Source organism: Zingiber officinale, chromosome 1A (genome assembly GCF_018446385.1).
Source record: "Zingiber officinale cultivar Zhangliang chromosome 1A, Zo_v1.1, whole genome shotgun sequence".
Taxonomy (NCBI): domain Eukaryota; kingdom Viridiplantae; phylum Streptophyta; class Magnoliopsida; order Zingiberales; family Zingiberaceae; genus Zingiber; species Zingiber officinale.
The window spans coordinates 103,913,548-103,938,335 of record NC_055987.1 but is presented as its reverse complement, the minus strand read 5'-3'; the positions used below and the strand labels follow the sequence as shown (position 1 = coordinate 103,938,335).

The following is a 24,788-nucleotide window of genomic DNA, read 5'->3' as shown; positions in this document are numbered from 1 at the left end:
ATATAGAATTAAGTATAATTTTTTTTAGGGATATTATGGAAAAGAAAATGATAATTCTTGAGTATATCCCTACACATACTATGCTTGCAGATCCTTTTACTAAGCCATTGACTAGAGAGTCATTTCAAAGATATGGGAAGTCTTTGTGACTTCGTAAAATGTAACGCGTTGTAAAATGTCATGATCTATTTAGTGTATATGTTGTTACATTTTGGATTAAAGTCTCGATGATCATGTTGGTAAGTTGAGAGTGGTCCACTCACATGGACAGTCATCTCTATTTGTTAAGTATAAATAAAGGTAAGACCGTTACTTATGAGACAACTTATATAGCTGTGATTAGAGACATACCTATAAGTTAAGGTCGATTTGATAATTATGTTAAGATGAGATCATTTATTTAATGATCGGAGTATATGTACCCACCATTTACTAAATCTACTTAAGGTCATATTAGAATTCATATATTGAATTCAGGATTAGACATTAGATATGTCTAGATCGAAATCTGTACGATGTTAAAATTTGAGAAAGATATGTGCTCTTTTTAGTAAAAAAAAATATCGTAGCATGTGATTCATACCACATGTGCTATGGCAACAAGAAAGGTAGTAGGAGAATGGATCTCTGCTTCTCTACTATGTGAGACCCTTGAGATTATAAGTTAATCTTAATTTTACCCTAAATGACTATTTAGCTATTTACTTGAAGTTATAATCAGTGTTTGCTACTTTAGCATATTTTCTATTGGCTATGGATGATTCAGTCTATGGAGCATAACTAGAAAAGTGACTGATTAAAATGAATAGATTCTAGCTAGAAATGAAGATTAAATAGTTTTTATCTTTTGATGTTATTCACTAGTCGACCCATTTCTGTTATGTATAGAAATGATTATGAATATTGAATATGGAACATGCTCTTGACATAATAGTCATTATGAGGGATTAGAGATGTTCATATTGATGTAAATGAAGATTATTTAATCTGGGTATATAAGAAGACATGGATATCTTGAAGATAATGGTTGTGTGCCACTGGGAGATTAGATGTTTCCTGGATAACAAATATGTTCCGCTAGGAGAGAGGCTATGTGTCATTATGAGAATATCTATGATTCGTTCTATAGAGCAGCTATATATGGTATAATAATTTTCTTAGCAATAATTCCTTAGTGTGCTTACTGCACCACAATCTATTTTCCCTAAAGTATGGATTAGATGTTTTTATTTGGTCTTTGTGACTAACTAGTTTTTATTTGGTTTTTGTGACTAACTAGTGGTTTGCTCTAGTCTTTGTGACTTAATTACACTATAGTCTATGTGACTTACATGGTCTTTGTGACTAGATGACCTTTATGGATTGACTTGGATGAGTGGGAGATATTGGAGTTAAGAAGATAAAAGGGCACACCTTGCCCTTCATCTTCTAGCCAATTTAATTCCTCTATTAATAGAGGGAGAGGAAGAATCATCTTCCTCTAATATATATGAATCCAAGTCAAAGAAGAAAAGAGGAGTTTTGCGGGAACTTGCTATGTGGGAGGTTTGTGCAAAGTCGGGTTCATCCCATATGTGAAAGGTCTCTGTGCAAGGTTTGTCTGTGTGCACAATATTGTAAGAGGGAGTGAGCAAGTAATCGACAAGGAGAACATCTGGTAGAGAGGAATTTGGCTCGTGGAATCTTGAAGAGCTTTCCGATTTGTTCGTGATCGTTCTTCCGACGACAAGTTATTCTTTGATATCTTCTCCGATCTTCTTCTCTAAGCATCATTGTGAGTTATTTTTCATTTTGTACGAAAAGTGAAGATCAAGATCTACTACGGAAAATGACTGTGAGTTTTACTGCTTTTGTACTTATATATATTTTTCATCCTTTAGAATCATCACCGCCTTACTCTTCGAATCCATCACCTTGTGCTCGCTAAAGGACACCCTCTCCTCCAGTTAACTCGATCTTCCCCTGTTTCCTTTGTGCTCCTCTCGAGCGACGGTACCAAGGAAGAGCTCCGCCTGCATGCGGCGTTAAGGAGAACGTCAAAGGCCTCCTGGTGGTCGTGCTCCATGGAGAGGTCGTCGGCTGAGGGGTTGGAAGGGGAGAGCGCGTTCCATGGAGCGCCTACGGAGAGAAGGATGCTGGTGGTGGCCGCATGACCGTGCAGGGTAGTATGCATTAGGAGGGTGATCCTGGAAGCATCGAAGTAAGTGGGGTTTGCTCCATAGGATAGAAGAGTGTTCATCCGTGTACAATTGCCGACAGCGGCTGCTTCGTAGAGCTAGTCCTCTGTCGACTTCTCCATGTCCAGGGGGTGGTCAGGTCGTTGAGCGATGACCGACGGACTCAAGACAATCAGGCAGCCAATAAGCATATTGGGCTGGCCCAATCTGAGCTCACAATATTTCTAGTATTTTTCATGAAATTTTGCGATGGCATTTGAAATTAAACCCTGAAAATCTAAGGTGCTTAATTTCCATAAAATTTATAGAAAAGTACTACAGTTTCAAGTTTCTTGTGAGATAGCCCCAAATAATCAAATATTTTCAAATAAATGCAGCTAATTAGAAAAACAACTTAAATTAGGCTCGCGCTGTCTCGCAAGTTCACTTTTTTATAAAAAAACAACATTTTTTCTATTATTTTTTCATCCAATAAATTAATAATTAATATTTAATATGACAATCATGTCCTATGACGATTCCCTCGCATCTAATGCCTCCATCAATCCGCCTCCAAATTAATACAAAAAAAAATAAATCATGAATAATTATTAATCTTGGACAGTTAAATAGCGTATAGAAAAAGATAGACATTTAATCATATCCAATTCATGAATGTACTTTTGGTAAAAATTAAAAGGCCATTCTAGTTCGAAGATAAGAATACTTGGATAAAAAAAAAAAAAAAAAAAAAAAAAAAGAAAAAAAAAGAGAGGACTTAATTCTATTTGCTCCTGGCTAAGATGTAATGGTAAAGTATTTTCATAGTTAACCAATCATCCAAAATATTAACTAGTCGTCCATGCATCAAATCCTAGTTGTGGCATATTACAAAATTAATTTTCTTTAGTGGGAAGATAATTCTAGAATGTTGGCTGCGGAACTATGAGTCGTTAGCACTTTATCTTTGTAGTCGTGTGAAATTTTTGTAAGACCGAATCGATCACCTAATTAATTAGATGGTTCAACATTCTACTTTTCCAGCACAGTGCTGCAGCAAAGCCTTTGGTGGATTCACAGGACTATGGTTCAACTAAGTTAGGCACAAGCATTATAGTGGATTTTCAACTATGAAGGTTGGTTGCTTAGCGAATTATCAAAAAAAAAAAAAAAAAAAAAAAAAAAAAAAAAAAAAAAAAAAAATTCTGAATTTACCAGATGTGCGAACAAGGAAAAGGTCGCTCATCTTTATAAAAAAAAAAAAAAAAAAAAAAAAAATCCTCACCTCTCCAATTAATCGGGTATGTAATGATATGAATAGATGAATTCAAAAAAAGTTATAAAAGAGCGATTCATTTTATCTTTTCTTTAGAAATATTTTATTTCAATTTTGTATAAAATATTATTATAGAGTCCAAATTATTTCAATTTAATTAAAATCATTACACATAAAATACTATTATATTAAAGTATTATTTATAAATTTAATTAAAATTATTTAAATTTAATCAAAATTATTTAAATTTTATTAAAATTGCTTCAATTTTTTATGTATGATTATAGTTGCTAGGTATATAACTGTTACGCGTCTCTTAGACAATTATTTGAAAACCTACTTTTAGTAATCTCCTTCCACAATTAACTTCTCCTTTTTAAATACTTTTCAGTAACAGAAAAGCCTCTTACCATCTTATTTTTACAATAACACAATAAGAAAATAAATACAAATACAAATGAAATCGAAAACAACTTTACAATGAAGAACTTACTTTAGATGCTTTCTTGTTATTTGGAATAACCTCTTGTTGATCCGGCAATATACCAGCACTTTGTCTCAGAATCTTCAAGAACCGACACCTTTTAAAGGCTATTGCTCAGGTTGATTTTTACCTATCAGTCGATTGATCTTGTCACGCCCCAGGTAGTCCCTGTCCGAAGAAATTTCGGCAACATCTCCCCTGTACGGCGGACAATATGAATCTCAGTATACATATATCTATACCTCGGCCACACTCGGTCGGAACAATACACACAAATAGTAAACAATCCACGCAGTTATATTTAACGAAAAGATGATATAGAAATCAACGACGATATACGTACACATCCTACTCCACTACAACGAAGAAATGAAATCCACGAAGTAATGAAATATTCGCAGCGGAAAACAAAGTAGCAAACCCGAATGTTCGATATAAAGTCCACAATACAAACCCACAATACAAGTATATAAGATGCAAAAGCAAAATATAATACGACAAAGAAAATCCTCGCGAGAATGGGGCTAGTGACTGGAATACCTCCCGACGACCTCAACCTAAAAAATAGTAACAACGGGGTGAGTTCAAAGAACTCAGCAGGTAATCCAATAGACATGTATAGCAATATATAACTACCAGCAATATCCTAATGTACAGTACACTAACAGTACAACCTACGGTACAGCCTCCTAACAGTATAACAGATATGCATAGCTGAAATAAACTGTAATAACCAGCAATAGGCATAAAGTACAGCCTATAGCAAGAATAATAAGAAAATGCATAACTGAAATAAATTGTACTCACCTGCGAGGCTTGTGTAACTGACTGTGAGCATACACAGATAAAAATAGTCAGAGCAAAAGCATATAACCTGTATGCATGTCAATCATATGCAATCACCAAAATGCATCAATCATATTTATTGTAATCTGTGCATATGATGCAAATGACATGGTCACCCCTGACGCTAGTCAGAATCTCACACACAATGGTGAGACCGCGTGGGTAGGGCTGTGACACCGTACACTCTGCCGTCACTACCCCTGAAGAGTGACCAAGTGGACGGGATGCACCGGAGTACACCTATCCTCCAACCTCACTATAGGAGGGAGCGTCATGCTCTCATCTCCCGGTACACAATGACGGGGAGGGACCCCGGTGTGCTACCACGCTGCCTATCACACTACCCATGAGTGGAGCCTCCAGCGGAGCATCACCGAGCAACCTACACACCCTGTGTGCTGTGCCACTACCCATGCAGTGGTCACGTGGTGCGCAGGTCAATGTAGCCGGCCGACGAGCTCAACAATAATGGAGTCGTCAATCGCCCAGCATGCAATCATGCGATATGGTGCATGCGGCTACAGTATGTCATACCTGAACATATCCTCCTCCATATGCGTAGGTGCCAAAAAAAGGTAAACGCATATATAACAGAGATATAAGCAACATAAATCCAACAACATATAACAAGATGTAAGTATCATGAATCCAACATCACATATCCAATATGTATAACAACTAATCCAGTATAGTGAAGCACTATAAATATCCATATCCACGAACACATATACACATGGTAAGAAGTAAAGGTATACCAGCCTAATGTATAGCAGATAACAGTAGCAGCATGTATCAAGTAGCAACCAAACCTAAATCCAGGGGAAGTGTTGAACTACCAATCACTAGTAACCGTCTACAGGTATCGAATAACCTATAACCAGGGAAGTGCTAAATCTACCAATCACTAGTAAGTATATATAAACTGCACATATCAAAAGACACTATCAAGAGATAAGTCAAAGGGTACCCGCCTCAAATAGAAGGTACAATCCAAATCCGAAGTCAACGTCGAGACGCCTGTCTTAAATCAGACTCCTGTGTCAAACAACATATATATTTTATTTAGCTAAATCCACATGAATAGCTAAATAAAATCTCTAACACTAAATTAGGGTAAAACCCTAATCCACAATCTCAACTTACCAATTTAAATCTAATGGTCGATTAGGGTTAGTTACCTAATCCCTAATTACCAATTAGATTAGAAATCCAACAGTTGATTAGGGTTAATTACCCTAACCCTAACCATTTCATTAGATTTCTTCTACACAATTAAATCTAATTACAAATTAGCAACTAAATACAACATGTATCAACTAATGATATACTAACCATCTAGTAATCCATATCATCTCCAATTCAAACTTACACATAAACCTAATTCATCCACACTGAGATCAGTCATCTAAAACAAAGAACAAAACCTACACTCCTTACCTCGATTAAGCTACTGTGGATTGCTGAAACCAAAACAATATGCTAGATGAGATTACTGCTGGCACGGAAACACCACTGGAACCAAGACAACTCCACATATCAGATCCTCACTGCTGAATTAGGTGCCTGCCGAAACTAAAGACACCACAGCAAGGACAGAACAGAACCTCACCTCCCTGGATCGGATCAAGATGGGATCAAGATTGAAATCAATCGCATTACAACAGTTACAACAGGAATCAAGCAGGAATTCATTGATCGGATCAATATTGAAATCCAAGAATCAAACAACAGCTTATCTAATAACCAAATCTTACCTCACTAATCCCCAATGTCTCCAAATCCGTAACCTAATCCAGCCGCCAGGAAGAAGAAGAGAAGGTGCGTCGGTGACCTAGGGCTGTGATGAGCTCGCAGGTGATCGGAATCGGTGGCGTCGCCGACAACACTGGGAGGAGAAAGAGATCGATGCTCTCACCTAAGACTGGAGAAGGTCATCCACGATCGGATCTGTACCGGCGTCTGCTCCCCTAGGTCGACGGCAAAGTCGGGATGGTGAGGCTTTGGCGACGATCGAAGGCGATCGGAAAGAAGAAGAAAGGATCGGGCAGGAGAAGGGACTTTGCCTGGATCTAAGCGTACTGGTCGATGCCGGCAAAAGGAGATCACCGGAGCTCTCGGCTTGCTTCGTCCGCAAGAGAGAACAAAGGAAGGGGAGGAGAGAGAATCGGGAAGGAGGAGAAGGTTCGGGTGAATAAGGTTCGGCGATGGGTTTGGATAAGGAAAAGAAAAGAATTTATAAATTAAAACTTTTCCTCACTTAAATAGGTATCCCAAACAGGCTTTATCCGTGCCCGCCAATCGATCCCCTCAAAACCCTCCATACGAACTCCGAAAAATTCCCAGAAAATTTCTAAAAATTCCGAAAAAATTCTATAAGGCTATTTCTGAAATAACCCTATTTATTTAAATTTTCCGAGATCTCACATCCTCCCCTACTAATAAAAATTTGGTCCCCAAATTTCGCTATAACCAACGACAAACACTAAAATGTAACCCAACAGTATAAATGCTGGAAGGAACTCTAACTCACATACCTCAAGTAAAAAGATGGGGGTATCGAGCTCGGATCGTATCCTCCAGCTCCCAAGTAGCCTCCTCGTCAGAATGATGCTGCCATCCGACTTTAACCAGTCGGACAGTCTTGTTCCGCAGCTGACGCTCTCTATGGTCCAGAATCCGCACCGGAACCTCCTCATAAGTAACATCAGGCAGAATAGGAACAGATATATCTGACAGAACATCTGCCGGATCGGATACGTATCTCCTCAGCATAGATACATGGAATACATCGTGAATGCCAGCTAGAGATGGTGGTAGCGCCAGACGATAAGCTACTGCTCCAATCCTCTCCAAGATCTGGAATGACCCAATATATCGAGGAGCTAGCTTACCTCGGAGACCAAATCTCTTCACCCCTTTCGTGGGTGAAACTCTAAGAAATACATGATCACCAACGGAGAACTCCAGGGGTCTCTGTCTCTAATCAGCATAACTCTTCTGACGGTCCTGAGCCTCTGACATCCTCCGTCTGATAGTACGAACTAACTCTGCATCCTGCTGAGCTCTCTGAGGTCCTATCAACTGGGCCTCCCCAACCTCTTCCCAGAGGGTGGGTGTCTGACAAAGCCTACCATACAACGCCTCAAACAGTGCCATCTGGATAGCCGAATGATAGCTGTTGTTGTAGGTGAACTCCACTAATGGCAGGTGGTCCTCCCAACTGCCTCCGAAGTCCATGACACAAGACCTCAGCAAGTCCTCCAATGTCTGAATAGTCCGCTCTGACTGCCCATCTGTCTGCGGATAGAACGCCGTACTGAAACGAAGCTGTGTGCCCAAGGCCTGCTGCAGACTCTGCCAGAATCGGGACGTGAACCGTGGGTCTCTATCAGATATAATGCTCAACGGAACTCCATGCAATCTGATAATCTCTCGACAGTATAACTCATCTAATCGATCCAGAGAATCAGTCTTCCGGATCGCTAAAAAGTGTGCGGATTTGGTTAATCGGTCAACGATTACCTAAATCGCATCATGGCCTCGACGAGTCCTAAGCAAACCAACCACGAAATCCATAGTAATGTGCTCCCACTTCCACTCGGGAATAGGGATCCTCTGAAGTAATCCATCAGGTTTCTGGTGCTCAGCCTTCACCTGCTGACATACAAGACATCTGGCTACAAACTCCGCGATGTCTTTCTTCATACCGTTCCACCAATAGGAACGCCTCAAATCGCGATACATACGAGTCCCACCTGGGTGGATAGCAAATCTAGAATGATGAGCCTCCTGAAGTAACTCCTCTATGACTGGGTGAGACTGAGGCACACACAATCTGCCTCGGAAATAAACAATACCCTTATCATCTCGTGTAAACTCGGTCTGCTGTCCGGAAGCTATCTGGCTGCCAATGAACTGTAAATGCTGATCTCCGGCCTGGGCCTCTCGAATCCTCATCCTGATCGACGACTGAGCAATCATGGTAACAAGAATACCCTGCTCTGTCCGTCCCTACTCCTCAAGATCCCCTGAATCAAGTCCGTGACTGTAACTCGGTGACAAGCTAAAGTCCCTCTGGACTTCCTGCTCAGTGCATCAGCAACCACATTAGCTTTACCCAGATGGTAGCTAATAGTACAATCATAATCCTTCAGGAACTCCATCCATCTCCTCTGTCGGAGATTGAGTTCCTTCTGGGTGAAAATATATTTGAGACTCTTATGATCAGTAAGAACCTCAAAAGTAATACCATAAAGATGATGTCGCCAAAGCTTCAAAGCAAAGATAATAGCAGCTAGCTCTAAATCATGTACTGGGTAGTTCTTCTCATGCTCCTTCAACTGACGAGAAGCATAAGAGACTACCCTACCGTGCTGCATCAATACAGCGCCCAAGCCCTGAAGAGATGCGTCTGTATCACCAGAAGGTAAAACCAAGACTGGTGCTGATACTAATCTCCGCTTCAGCTCCTGGAAGCTGGTCTCACAAGCCTCTCACCACGTGAATTTCACGCCTTTCCGGGTCAGACGTGTCAACGGAATAACAATGCTGGAGAAACCCTCAACGAATCGTCGGTAATATCCAACCAAGCCCAAGAAACTGCGAATCTCCTGGACTGACTTCGGCTGCTCCCAGCTGGTGATAGCCTCGATCTTCTGAGGATCTACTGAAATACCTCGGCTAGAAACCACATGTCCTAGAAAACCGACTGAGGAAAGCCAAAATGCACACTTGCTGAACTTCGCATACAGATGATGTCATCGAAGAGTCTCCAGGACTATGCAAAGGTGCTGCGCATGTTCCTCCTCGGAACGTGAATAGATCAATATGTCATCGATAAACACAATCACAAACTGATCTAAATACTCCAGAAAGATACGGTTCATCAAATCCATAAATACTGCAGGAGCATTGGTAAGCCCAAATGGCATTACCAAAAACTCGTAATGTCCATATCTGGTGCGGAATGCTGTCTTCTGAATATCAGAATCTCTGACTCTCAGCTGATGATATCCAGACCGCAGATCAATCTTGGAATACACTGATGTATCTCTAAGCTGATCAAATAAATCCTCAATCCGTGGCAAGGGGTACTTATTTCTGATAGTCACTGCATTCAGCTGCCTGTAATCGATGCACAACCTCAGAGTACCATCCTTTTTCTTGACGAATAGTACTGGAGAATCCTAAGGCGGAATACTGTGGGGTTCTCCACAAGGACACCGGAATGTTCCTGCCCGTGCATGTCATATGCAGCTGCTACAGGGGGAGCTGTCCTCTGCTGACGATGCGAAGATTGGGCTTTCGGCCCGCCTCGCTGAGTCCCGGACTAACCAAACTGTCCTCCTGAAACAGAAATCCCGGAAGCTACATGCTGAGTCTTCAGCAAACAGTCTCGGCTCTAGTGCCCAGGCAGTTTGCAATAATAGCAAACTGGCTGTCCTAGGGTGCATGCAGAGATGATGTGATCTCGGGACCCACATCGGGTGCAGTGAGAGTCACCAGTGGATAGTTTCCGATTCTGCTGAGAAGACCGGGAACGTCCTCATGAAGATCGTCCTAACTTCTGGGGTCGGCCAGATGACCCAGAAGTACCCTGACCCGTCTGAGTGTGACTGCTCTGCTGCTGTCCCGTAGTCCGTGTCTGCTGGTCTACCAAAATCGGCAATCTTTACCTGAAGTTGTCCATCTAGTCCCTGGACAACTGAAGCATACGAGACCTGCCCTCAGCAATCAACTCAGGACAGAATCTAGCCAACCGATTAAATTCGGCATTATACTCCATCACTGAGCGATTATTCTACCGAAGACTCAAAAAATCCCGTCGACGTGTCATCTGATACACGAGGGGAAAATACTGACTCTCGAATGCCTCCCTAAATCTCGCCCATGTAAAATGCTGCTCGCCCATAATCGAGCGCTGCGTGCCCCACCAGATCTCTGCCTCGTCTCGTACCTCAAGTACGATTAGTAGGCAAGACTGGAGGGGGTGCCGGATATACGAAAGATGATACCACTAGTGGTACAGTCGAGGTATGTACCTCTGGAGTCGGAACCGTCGGGGTCTTATAATCCGACGTGCGTGCCTATAATATCCTAACGAGGCTGTCCCTGACGGACAAGCTCGACCCTAGCAGATCTCTCTGGAGACTCTGTCTCCGAAGAATCTATCGGCCTCTAACGTAGACGACCACGTCTCAATATCGAAACACGTGTATGTACCATATCAATAAACAAAATATTACCCAGATATCACTATAGGTATAAAAACTATAAAATTACTTGCTTTACCTATTTGTCGTCTGGAGATATCCTGTCGCTGCTTAGCCCCAAATAGAACCAATAAAACCTCGTCAAAATGCCTCGGAATTCCGAAATGAGAAAATCGACGGAAACCCATACAATCCGAAAATATCCAGATACGCTCAGAAACTCCGGAACACAAAAATCCGAATCGGAGCCTAGCTCTGATACCAAATAAATTGGTATCAGATAAAAAGAAAATACAGAGCATCGTAACCTATGCTCTGATACCAAAAATATTGTCACGCCCCAGGTAGTCCCTGCCCGAAGAAATTTCGGCAACATCTCCCCTGTACGGCGGACAATATGAATCTCAGTATACATATATCTATACCTCGGCCACACTCGGTCGGAACAATACACACAAATAGTAAACAATCCACGCAGTTATATTTAACGAAAAGATGATATAGAAATCAACGACGATATACGTACACATCCTACTCCACAACAACGAAGAAATGAAATCCACGAAGTAATGAAATATTCGCAGCGGAAAACAAAGTAGCAAACCCGAATGTTCGATATAAAGTCCACAATATAAACCCACAATACAAGTATATAAGATGCAAAAGCAAAATATAATACGACAAAGAAAATCCTCGCGAGAATGGGGCTAGCGACTGGATTACCTCCCGACGGCCTCAACCTGAAAAATAGTAACAACGGAGTGAGTTCAAAGAACTCAGCAGGTAATCCAATAGACATGTATAGCAATATATAAGTACCAGTAATATCCTAATGTACAGTACACTAACAGTACAACCTACGGTACAGCCTCCTAACAGTATAACAGATATGTATAGCTGAAATAAACTGTAATAACCAGCAATATGCATAAAGTACAGTCTATAGAAAGAATAATAAGAAAATGCATAACTGAAATAAATTGTACTCACCTGCGAGGCTTGTGAAACTGACTGTGAGCATACACAGATAAAAATAGTCAAAGCAAAAGCATATAACCTGTATGCATGTCAATCATATGCAATCACCAAAATGCATCAATCATATTTATTGTAATCTGTGCATATGATGCAAATGACATGGTCACCCCTGACGCTAGTCAGAATGTCACGCCCCAAGTAGTCCCTGTCCAAAGAAATTTCGGCAGCATCTCCCCTGTACGACGGACAATATGAAACTCAGTATACATATGTCTCTATACCTCGGCCACACACGGCCGGAATAATACAATACAATTAAGAAACAAACCACGCAGTTTATATCCACATTCCACACAGATATAATATATGATCAATCCACGCAGTTTAATAAGGAAAGACGATATAGAACCCCGAAGATATATGTAAACAGCCTACTCCACTACAACGAAGAAACAAATCCACGAAGTAATGAAAATACAACCGCAGCAGAAAACAAAAGTAGCAAACCCGAATGTTCAATGTAAAGTCCATAATACAAACCCACAATACAAGTATATAAGGTGCAAAAGCAAAATATAATCCGACAAAGAAAATCCTCGCGATAATGGGGCTAGCGACTGGAATCTCCCCGACGGCCTCAACCTGAAATGGTAATAAAAACGGGGTGAGTTCAATGAACTCAGCAGGTAATCCAATAGACATGTACAGCAATATATAACTACCAGTAATATCCTAAGGTACAGCCTCCTAAACCATAAAGCCTATAGTACAGTCTCCTATCAGTATAACACATATGCATAACTGAATAAAATGCAGTAACCAACAATAGGCATGTAGTACAGTCTATAGCAAGAATAATAAGAAGAGGCATAACTGAAATAAACTGTACTCACCTGCGAGGCTTGGGCAACTGACTGTCAACATACAGAGATAAAAATAGTCAGAGCAAAAGCATGTATCCTGTATGCATGTCAATCATATGCAATCACCAAAATGCATCAATCATAACGAATGCAATCCGTGCATATGATGCAATATGACATGGTCACCCCTGTCAACCAGTCAGCCATCTCACACACAATGGTGAGACCGAGTGGGTAGGGCTGTGACACCGTGCCATCACTGCCCCTGAAGAGTGACCGAGTGGACGGGATGCTGTCGGAGTACACCTATCCTCCTACCTCAAACATAGTGAGGGAGCGCAATGCTCTCAACTCCCGGTACGCGATGACGGGGAGGGATCCCTGTCTGCTACCACGCTGCAGTCACACTACCCATGAGCAGACCAGCGGAGCACTACAGAGCTACTGCCATACACACCCTGCTGTGCTGTGCCACTACCCATGCAGTGAAACACGTTGTGTGCAGGCCTATGTAGCCGGCCGACGAGCTCAACAATAATGGAGTCGTCAATCGCCCAGCATGCAATCATGCAGGATGGTGCATGATGCTACAGTATGTCATACCTGAACATAGCCTCCTCCATATATGTGTGTGCCCAAAAGGTAAACGCATATATATAACCATGATATAAACAGCATAAATCCAAAGACATCACATATAACAATGATGTAAGTATCATGAATCCAAGAGCATGTATCACACATGTAAAGCAACTAATCCAGTAGAGTAGAGCACTATAGATATGCATCTCTATGAACACAGATAAGCATAGCAAGAAAGAAAAGCATGCTAGACTAAGGTATAGATGCTAATCGTAGCAACATGTATCAAGTATCAAGTAACTAAACCAGGGAATATGCTAACTACCAATCGCTAATAATCGCCTACAGGTATAGAATAAACTATAACCAGAGAAGAGAAAGATCTACCAATTACTAGTAAACATATATAAACTGCACATATCACAAGACAATATCAACAAGATAAGTCAAAGGGTACCCGCCTCAAATAGCAGGTACAATCCAAATCCGAAGTCGAGACGCCCGTCTCGAATCAGAGTCCTGTGTCAAACAACATATATATTTCATTTAGCTAAATTTAAATGAAATAGCTAAATAAAATTCTAAAAAACTAAATTAGGGTAAAACCCTAATCACGTCATCATTATCCTTCCTAAACTAATCTAACAATTGATTAGGGTTTCTCCATTAGATTAGATACAGTCCAATATCCAACTAAACAATCACACTTCACTTAACTAAATCCAATGGTCGATTAGGATTAGTTACCTAATCCCTAATCACCCATTAGATTAGGAGATCCTATCAACCCATAAACCTAATTCGTATAGTAATACAATTTAACCCTAAACCAATACCTTACGTAGCAATTAATACAACCATAATCCACATCTAAGTAGCTCACAGGGAATAGAACTCACCTCACTGATCTGAAGCCTCTGCCGACAGCACAATGAGAGGAATTTCCTTGCTGGATCAAAGAAACCACAGCAACTCTGCTGAAATCCTCCCCCACTTCAACCGAACCTCAATCACAGCAAAGAAGGAAACATCCCAGAACCGATCTGTGGGTTACAGCACGTAATTGGATCCGATCTCTCCTTCCTAGCTCAAAACCGAAAGAAGATATCACAATTCCAACAAGGATCAAAACCGAAACAAGCCCTAACCTCCAAGATCGCAACCAGAGAGGGAAAAGAAGGAACCAGTTGCTTACCTTCGAAACCCTAGGGCATTCAAGCCGGCGATCGGATCGGGGGAGAGAGGGTCGGCAGAAATGAGAAGAAAGATCGGGGAAGGGTTGAGCAGAGGAAATCAAGATGATCCTTGTCTCCTTGATTGATCTCCGGCAAGCTCCGCAGATAGATCTACACCGGCGATCGTCGGCGTCGACTCGTCCACGCTCGGCGTCGGTTCGTCCCCGTGAGAGTCTTCAGAAAGATTAGAGCGAGGAGGAGGAGGCTTCGGCTGGATCTGGGCTTACTAGGCGTCGATGCCGGCCGAAGGAGATCACCGGAGCTCTCGGCTTGCTTCGGCGTCGCCCGTCCGCGAGAGAACAGAGAGAGGAAGAGGAAGAGGGGAGATCGGGGAAGGCAAGTAGGGATCGGCGGTTTTGGGGGAAAAGAAATAAGGAAAAAGGAATTATATAAATAACCATTTCCTCATTTAAACGGGTATCCCAACTCGGCTTTATCCGTACCCGAAACTAATCCCCGCAAAACCCGTCGTACGAGCTCCGAAAAATTCCCAGAAAATTTCTAAAAATTTCGGAAAAATTTTATAAGGCTATTTCTCAAATAACCCTATTAATTAAATTTTCCGAGATCTCACATCCTCCCCTACTAATAAAAATTTGGTCCCCAAATTTCACTATAACCAACAGCCAACAGTATAATATAACCAAACAGTATAAATGCTGAAAGAAACTCTAACCCACATACCTCAAGTAAAGAGATGAGGGTATCGGGCTCGAATCGTATCCTCCAGCTCCCTAGTAGCCTCCTCGTCAGAATGATGCTGCCATCCGACTTTAACTAGTCGGATAGTCTTGTTCCGCAGCTGACGCTCTCTATGGTCCAAAATCCGCACCGGAACCTCCTCGTAAGTAACATCAGGCTGAATAGGAACAGATATATCTGACAGAACATGTGCCGGATCGGATACGTATCTCCTCAGCATAGATACATGGAATACATCGTGAATGCCAGCTAGAGATGGTGATAGCGCCAGACGGTAAGCTACTGCTCCAATCCTCTCCAAGATCTGGAATGGTCCAATGTATCGGGGAGCTAGCTTACCTCGGAGACCAAATCTCTTCACCCCTTTCGTGGGTGAAACTCTAAGAAATACATGATCACCAATGGAGAACTCCAGGGGTCTCCGCCGCTGATCAGCATAACTCTTCTGACGGTCCTGAGCCTCTGACATCCTCCGTCTGATAGTACGAATCAACTCCGCATCCTGCTGAGCTCTCTGAGGTCCTATCAACTGGGCCTCCCCAACCACTTCCCAGAGGGTGGGTGTCCGACAAGGCCTACCATACAACGCCTCAAACGGTGCCATCTGGATAGCCGAATGATAGCTGTTGTTGTAGGCGAACTCCACTAATGGCAGGTGGTCCTCCCAACTGCCTCCGAAATCCATAACGCACGACCTCAGCAAGTCCTCCAAAGTCTGAATGGTCCGCTCTGACTGTCCATCTGTCTGCGGATGGAATGCCGTACTGAAACGGAGCTGTGTGCCCAAGGCCTGCTGCAGACTCTGCCAGAATCGGGACGTGAATCGTGGGTCTCTATCTGATATAATACTCAACGGAACTCCGTGCAATCTGATAATCTCTCGACAGTATAACTCTGCTAATCGATCCAGAGAATCAGTCTTCTGGATCGCTATAAAATGTGCGGATTTGGTTAATCGGTCAACGATTACCCAAATCGCATCATGGCCTCGTCGAGTCCTAGGCAATCCTACCACGAAATCCATAGTAATATGCTCCCACTTCCACTCTGGAATAGGGATCCTCTGAAGTAAACCAGCAGGTCTCTGGTGCTCAGCCTTCACCTGCTGACAGATAAGACATCTAGCAACAAAATCTGCGATGTCTTTCTTCATGCCGTTCCACCAATAGGAACGTCTCAAATCGCGATACATACGAGTCCCACCTGGGTGGATAGCAAATCTAAAACGATGAGCCTCCTGAAGTAACTCCTCCATGACCGGGTGAGACTGAGACACACACAATCTGCCTCGGAAATAAACAATACCCTCGTCATCTCGTGTAAACTTGGTCTGCTTAAGCTATCTCGCTACTAATGAATCAGAATGCTGATCTCCTACCGGCCTCTCGAATCCTCATCCTGATCGACGACTGAGCAACCATGGTAACAAGAATACCCTGCTCTGTCCGTCCCTACTCCTCAAGGCCCAACTCGGCGAATCCCTGAATCAAGTCCGTGACTGTAACTCGATGACAAGCTAAAGTCCCTCTGGACTTCCTACTCAGTGCATCAGCAACCACCTTAGCTTTACCCGGATGGTAGCTAATAGTACAATCATAATCCTTCAGGAACTCCATCCATCTCCTCTGTCGGAAATTGAGTTCCTTCTGTGTAAAAATATATTTGAGACTCTTATGATCAGTAAAAATCTCAAAAGTAATACCATAAAGATGATATCGCCAAATCTTCAAAGCAAAGATAATAGCGGCTAGTTCTAAATCATGTACTGGGTAGTTCTTCTCATGCTCCTTCAACTGACGAGAAGCATACGAGACTACCCTACCGTGCTGCATCAAAACAGTGCCTAAGCCCTGAAGGGATGCATCTGTGTAAAGTACGAATCCATCATCACCAGAAGGTAAAATCAAAACTAGTGCGGATACTAATCTCCGCTTCAGCTCCTGGAAGCTGGTCTCACAAGCCTCTGACCACGTGAATTTCACGCCTTTCCGGGTCAGACGTGTCAACGGCATAGCAATGCTGGAGAAACCCTCAACGAATCGTCGGTAATATCCAGCCAATCCCAAGAAACTACGGACCTCCTGGACTGACTTCGGCTGCTCCCAGCTAGTGATAGCCTCGATCTTCTGAGGATCTACTGAAATACCTCAGCTAGAAACCACATGTCCTAGAAAACCAACTGAGGGAAGCCAAAATGCACACTTGCTGAACTTCGCATACAGATGATGTCGTCGAAGAGTCTCCAAGACTATGCGAAGGTGCTGCGCATGTTCCTCCTCGGAACGCGAATAGATCAATATGTCATCGATAAATACAATAACGAACTGATCTAGATACTCCAGAAAGATACGGTTCATCAAATCCATAAATACTGCTAGAGCATTGGTAAGCCCAAATGGCATTACCAAAAACTCGTAATGTCCTGATCTGGTGTGAAATGCTGTCTTCTGAATATCAGAATCTCTAACTCTCAGCTGATGATATTCAGACCGCAGATCAATCTTATAATACTCTGATGTATCTCTAAGTTGATCAAATAAATCCTCAATCCGTGGCAAGAGGTACTTATTTCTGATAGTCACTGCATTTAGTTGCCTATAATCGATGCACAACCTCAGAGTACTATCCTTCTTCTTGACGAATAGTACAGGAGAACACTAAAGCGGAATACTGTGGGGTTCTCCACAAGGACACCGGACTGCTCCTGCCCATGCATGCCATATGCAGCTGCAGGGGGAGCTGTCCTCTGCTAAAGATGCGAAGATTGGGCTTTCGGCCCGCCTCGCTGAGTCCCAGACTGACCAAACTGTCCTCCCGGAACAGAAATCCCGGAAGCTACATGCTGAGCCTTCAGCGAACAGTCTCGGCTCAAGTGCTCAGGCAGTTTACAATAATAGCAAACTGACTGTCCCAAGGTGTATGCACAGGTGATGTGATCTCGGGATCCGCATCGGGTGCAGTGTCACCGGTGGGTTGTTTTCGGTTCTGCTTAGAAGACCGGGAACATCCAGATGAAGATCGTCCTGACTTCCGGGGTCGTCCAGTTGACCCAGAAGTACCCTGACCTATCTGAGTGCGACTGCTCTGCTGTTGTCCCGTAATCTGTGGCTGCTGGATTTGTCCGGAAGTCCGATCAGTCTGCTTCCTCTTGTTGTCCGCGTTCACTCTCTGATGAGTAGACTCAATCATAAGAGCTCTACCCAGTGCCTCTGTATATGATGAATGACCAAAACCAGCAATCTTCACCTAAAGATGCCCGTCCAGTCCCTGGACAACCTGAAGCATACGAGATCAATCCTCGACAACAACTCAGGACAAAATCTGGCCAATCGATTAAATTCGGCATTATACTCCATCACTGAACGGTTATTCTGCCGAAGACTCAGAAAATCCTACCGTCGTGTCATCTGATACGCCCGGGGAAAACACTGACTCTCGAATGCCTCACTAAATCTCGTATATATAACATGCTGCTCGCCTATAATCGAGCGCTGTGTGTCCCACCAGATCTCTGCCCCATCTCGCAGGTGGTAAGCAGCTAGCTCGGCCTTCTCCCACTCGGAGCAGGCCATGTAAAAGAATGTCCGCTCCATAGTCTCAATCCAAGACTGAGCTATGCTCGGATCAGTCTCCCCGCGGAATAATGTGAATCGACTCTTCATCGACTCGGCTAAGGCTGGGATCCGTGCTCGTGCCGCAACTATACCGGTAGGGATCGCTGCGGAACTAGGTAGAGCCACTGGAGCTGATCCTATGGGTGGTACTGAGGGATAGGCCGGAAGAGGTACCACTGGTGCTGTCGTATAACCTGGAATGGGTACTGCTGGTGGAACTGCTGAGTAGGCATAAGTAGGGGCGACTGGAGGTACGGTGGGCGGTACCGGATAAGGAGCAACCGGTACTGCTGGTGCGGGTGCCGGGTGTGCGGTACCCGGCGCTGGTATCTGGGGTGCCAAGTACGTAGTAGCAGGCGCGGCTAAAGGGGCTGCCGGGTATACTGCGGGTACTACCGCTGGGGGAGGTGCTGAATATGCTGACAGTGGTACCACTGGTGGTACAGTCGAGGTAGGTACCTCGGAAGTCGGAGCTATCGGGGTCTGATAAGCACCCGTACCCACAATGACCTGAGGAGTCTGTCCCTGATGGACAGGCTCAACCCTACCAGACCTCTCTGAAGACTCTGTCTCAGGAGAATCTAACGGCCTCTTACGTGGCCGCCCACGTCTCGGTGCCGGTACACGTGTAGGTGGCATATCTGTAAAGAAAATGTTACCCAGATATCACTACAGGTATAAGAACTGAAAAATTACCTAAATTACCTATTTGCCGTCTGGAGATATCCTGTCGCTGCTTAGCCCCAAATAGAACCTCGTCAAAATACCTCGGAATTCCGAAACGAGAAGTCGACGAAAATCCATACAAATCCAAAATACCGAGAAATGCTCACAAAAGTAAGCCTCGTAAATCCGAAACCCGACAAGTAGGTATCGCAAAACTTTGCTCTGATACCAAATAAATTGGTATCAGATAAAAAGAAAATACAGAGCATCGTAACTCATGCTCTGATACCAAAAATTGTCACGCCCCAAGTAGTCCCTGTCCGAAGAAATTTCGGCAGCATCTCCCCTGTACGGCGGACAATATGAAACTCAGTATACATATGTCTCTATACCTCGGCCACACACGGCCGGAATAATACAATACAATTAAGAAACAAACTACGCAGTTTATATCCACATTCCACACAGATATAATATATGATCAATCCACGCAGTTTAATAAGGAAAGACGATATAGAACCCCGAAGATATATGTAAACAGCCTACTCCACTACAACGAAGAAACAAATCCACGAAGTAATGAAAATACAACCGCAGCGGAAAACAAAAGTAGCAAACCCGAATGTTCAATGTAAAGTCCACAATACAAATCCACAATACAAGTATATAAGGTGCAAAAGAAAAATATAATCCGACAAAGAAAATCCTCGTGATAATGGGGCTAGCGACTGGAATCTCCCCGACGGCCTCAACCTGAAATGGTAATAAAAACGGGGTGAGTTCAATGAACTCAGCAGGTAATCCAATAGACATGTACAGCAATATATAACTACCAGTAATATCCTAAGGTACAGCCTCCTAAACCATAAAGCCTATAGTACAGTCTCCTATCAGTATAACACATATGCATAACTGAATAAAATGCAGTAACCAACAATAGGCATGTAGTACAGTCTATAGCAAGAATAATAAGAAGAGGCATAACTGAAATAAACTGTACTCACCTGCGAGGCTTGGGCAACTGACTGTCAACATACAGAGATAAAAATAGTCAGAGCAAAAGCATGTATCCTATATGCAATCACCAAAATACATCAATCATAACGAATGCAATCCGCATATGATGCAATATGACATGGTCACCCTCGACAGCCAACCATCTCACACACAATGGTGAGACCGAGTGGGTAGGGCTGTGACACTGTCGCCATTACCCCTGAAGAGTGACCGAGTGGACGGGATGCTGTCGGAGTACACCTATCCTCCTACCTCAAACATAGTGAGGGAGCGCAATGCTCTCAACTCCCGGTACGCGATGACGGGGAGGGATCCCTGTCTGCTACCACGCTGCAGTCACACTACCCATGAGCGGACCAGCGGAGCACTACAGAGCTACTGCCATACACACCCTACTGTGCTGTGCCACTACCCATGCAGTGAAACACGTTGTGTGCAGGCCTATGTAGCCGGCCGACGAGCTCAACAATAATGGAGTCGTCAATCGCCCAGCATGCAATCATGCAGGATGGTGCATGATGCTACAGTATGTCATACCTGAACATAGTCTCCTCCATATATGTGTGTGCCCAAAAGGTAAACGCATATATATAACCATGATATAAACAGCATAAATCCAAAGACATCACATATAACAATGATGTAAGTATCATGAATCCAAGAGCATGTATCACACATGTAAAGCAACTAATCCAGTAGAGTAGAGCACTATAGATATGCATCTCTATGAACACAGATAAGCATAGCAAGAAAGAAAAGCATGCTAGACTAAGGTATAGATGTTAATCGTAGCAACATGTATCAAGTATCAAGTAACTAAACCAGGGAATATGCTAACTACCAATCGCTAATAATCGCCTACAGGTATAGAATAAACTATAACCAGAGAAGAGAAAGATCTACCAATTACTAGTAAACATATATAAACTGCACATATCACAAGACAATATCAACAAGATAAGTCAAAGGGTACCCGCCTCAAATAGCAGGTACAATCCAAATCCGAAGTCGAGACGCCCGTCTCGAATCAGAGTCCTGTGTCAAACAACATATATATTTCATTTAGCTAAATTTAAATGAAATAGCTAAATAAAATTCTAAAAACTAAATTAGGGTAAAACCCTAATCACATCATCATTATCCTTCCTAAACTAATCTAACAATTGATTAGGGTTTCTCCATTAGATTAGATACAGTCCAATATCCAACTAAACAATCACACTTAACTTAACTAAATCCAATGGTCGATTAGGATTAGTTACCTAATCCCTAATCACCCATTAGATTAGGAGATCCTATCAACCCATAAACCTAATTCGTATAGTAATACAATTTAACCCTAAACCAATACCTTACGTATCAATTAATACAACCATAATCCACATCTAAGTAGCTCACAGGGAATAGAACTCACCTCACTGATCTGAAGCCTCTGCCGACAGCACAATGAGAGGAATTTCCTTGCTGGATCAAAGAAACCACAGCAACTCTGCTGAAATCCTCCCCCACTTCAACCGAACCTCAATCACAGCAAAGAAGGAAACATCCCAGAACCGATCTGTGGGTTACAGCACGTAATTGGATCCGATCTCTCCTTCCTAGCTCAAAACCGAAAGAAGATATCACAATTCCAACAAGGATCAAAACCGAAACAAGCCCTAACCTCCAAGATCGCAACCAGAGAGGGAAAAGAAGGAACCAGTTGCTTACCTTCGAAACCCTAGGGCATTCAAGCCGGCGATCGGATCGGGGGAGAGAGGGTCGGCAGAAACGAGAAGAAAGATCGGGGAAGGGTTGAGCAGAGGAAATCAAGATGATCCTTGTCTCCTTGATTGATCTCCGGCAAGCTCCGCAGATAGATCTACACCGGCGATCGTCGGCGTCGACTCGTCCACGCTCGGCGTCGGTTCGTCCCCGTGAGAGTCTTCAGAAAGATTAGAGCGAGGAGGAGGAGGCTTCGGCTGGATCTGGGCTTACTAGGCGTCGATGCCGGCCGAAGGAGATCACCGGAGCTCTCGGCTTGCTTCGGCGTCGCCCGTCCGCGAGAGAACAGAGAGAGGAAGAGGAAGAGGGGAGATCGGGGAAGGCAAGTAGGGATCGGCGGTTTTGGGGGAAAAGAAATAAGGAAAAAGGAATTATATAAATAACCATTTCCTCATTTAAACAGGTATCCCAACTCGGCTTTATCCGTACCCGAAACTAATCCCCGCAAAACCCGTCGTACGAGCTCCGAAAAATTCCCAGAAAATTTCTAAAAATTCCGAAAAATTTTTATAAGGCTATTTCTCAAATAACCCTATTAATTAAATTTTCCGAGATCTCACACAGAATCTCACACACAATGGTGAGACCGCGTGGGTAGGGCTGTGACACCGTGCACTCTGCCGTCACTACCCCTGAAGAGTGACCAAGTGGACGGGATGCACCGGAGTACACCTATCCTCCAACCTCACTATAGGAGGGAGCGTCATGCTCTCATCTCCCGGTACACAATGACGGGGAGGGACCCCGGTGTGCTACCACGCTGCCCATCACACTACCCATGAGTGGAGCCTCCAGCGGAGCATCACCGAGCAACCTACACACCCTGTGTGCTGTGCCACTACCCATGCAGTGGTCACGTGGTGCGCAGGTCAATGTAGCCGGCCGACGAGCTCAACAATAATGGAGTCGTCAATCGCCCAGCAAGCAATCATGCGATATGGTGCATGCGGCTACAGTATGTCATACCTGAACATATCCTCCTCCATATGCGTAGGTGCCAAAAAAAGGTAAACGCATATATAACAGAGATATAAGCAACATAAATCCAACAACATATAACAAGATGTAAGTATCATGAATCCAACATCACATATCCAATATGTATAACAACTAATCCAGTATAGTGAAGCACTATAAATATCCATATCCACGAACACATATACACATGGTAAGAAGTAAAGGTATACCAGCCTAATGTATAGCAGATAACAGTAGCAGCATGTATCAAGTAGCAACCAAACCTAAATCCAGGGGAAGTGTTGAACTACCAATCACTAGTAACCGTCTACAGGTATCGAATAACCTATAACCAGGGAAGTGTTAAATCTACCAATCACTAGTAAGTATATATAAACTGCACATATCAAAAGACACTATCAAGAGATAAGTCAAAGGGTACCCGCCTCAAATAGAAGGTACAATCCAAATCCGAAGTTAACGTCGAGACGCCTATCTCAAATCAGACTCCTGTGTCAAACAACATATATATTTTATTTAGCTAAATCCACATGAATAGCTAAATAAAATCTCTAACACTAAATTAGGGTAAAACCCTAATCCACAATCTCAACTTACCAATTTAAATCTAATGGTCGATTAGGGTTAGTTACCTAATCCCTAATCACAAATTAGATTAGAAATCCAACGGTTGATTAGGGTTAATTACCCTAACCCTAACCATTTCATTAGATTTCTTCTACACAATTAAATCTAATTACAAATTAGCAACTAAATACAACATGTATCAACTAATGATATACTAACCATCTAGTAATCCATATCATCTCCAATTCAAACTTACACATAAACCTAATTCATCCACACTGAGATCAGTCATCTAAAACAAAGAACAAAACCTACACACCTTACCTCGATTAAGCTACTGTGGATTGCTGAAACCAAAACAATATGCTAGATGAGATTACTGCTGGCACGGAAACACCACTGGAACCAAGACAACTCCACAGATCAGATCCTCACTGCTGAATTAGGTGCCTGCCGAAACTAAAGACCCCACAGCAAGGACAGAACAGAACCTCACCTCCCTGGATCGGATCAAGATGGGATCAAGATTGAAATCAATCGCATTACAACAGTTACAACAGGAATCAAGCAGGAATTCATTGATCGGATCAATATTGAAATCCAAGAATCAAACAACAGCTTATCTAATAACCAAATCTTACCTCACTGATCCCCAATGTCTCCAAATCCGTAACCTAATCCAGCCGCCAGGAAGAAGAAGAGAAGGTGCGTCGGTGACCTAGGGCTGTGATGAGCTCGCAGGTGATCGGAATCGGTGGCGTCGTCGACAACACTGGGAGGAGAAAGAGATCGATGCTCTCACCTAAGACTGGAGAAGGTCATCCACGATCGGATCTGTACCGGCGTCT

The 24,788-nt window shown here is 43.0% G+C and overlaps 2 long non-coding RNA genes across 2 annotated transcripts; both read right to left on the bottom strand.

The window, feature by feature from the left end:
• Positions 1–13,496: 13,496 nt before the first annotated feature.
• LOC122008188 lies at positions 13,497–15,008 on the bottom strand. Its single transcript, XR_006119232.1, has 3 exons — positions 14,593–15,008; positions 14,297–14,480; positions 13,497–13,916 (listed from the first exon to the last, which is right to left on the bottom strand). It is a non-coding gene; the product is annotated as an uncharacterized LOC122008188 (long non-coding RNA).
• Positions 15,009–21,252: 6,244 nt separating this feature from the next.
• LOC122008184 lies at positions 21,253–22,756 on the bottom strand. The gene is made up of 3 exons (XR_006119231.1): positions 22,342–22,756; positions 22,046–22,229; positions 21,253–21,666 (listed from the first exon to the last, which is right to left on the bottom strand). It is a non-coding gene; the product is annotated as an uncharacterized LOC122008184 (long non-coding RNA).
• Positions 22,757–24,788: the final 2,032 nt, after the last annotated feature.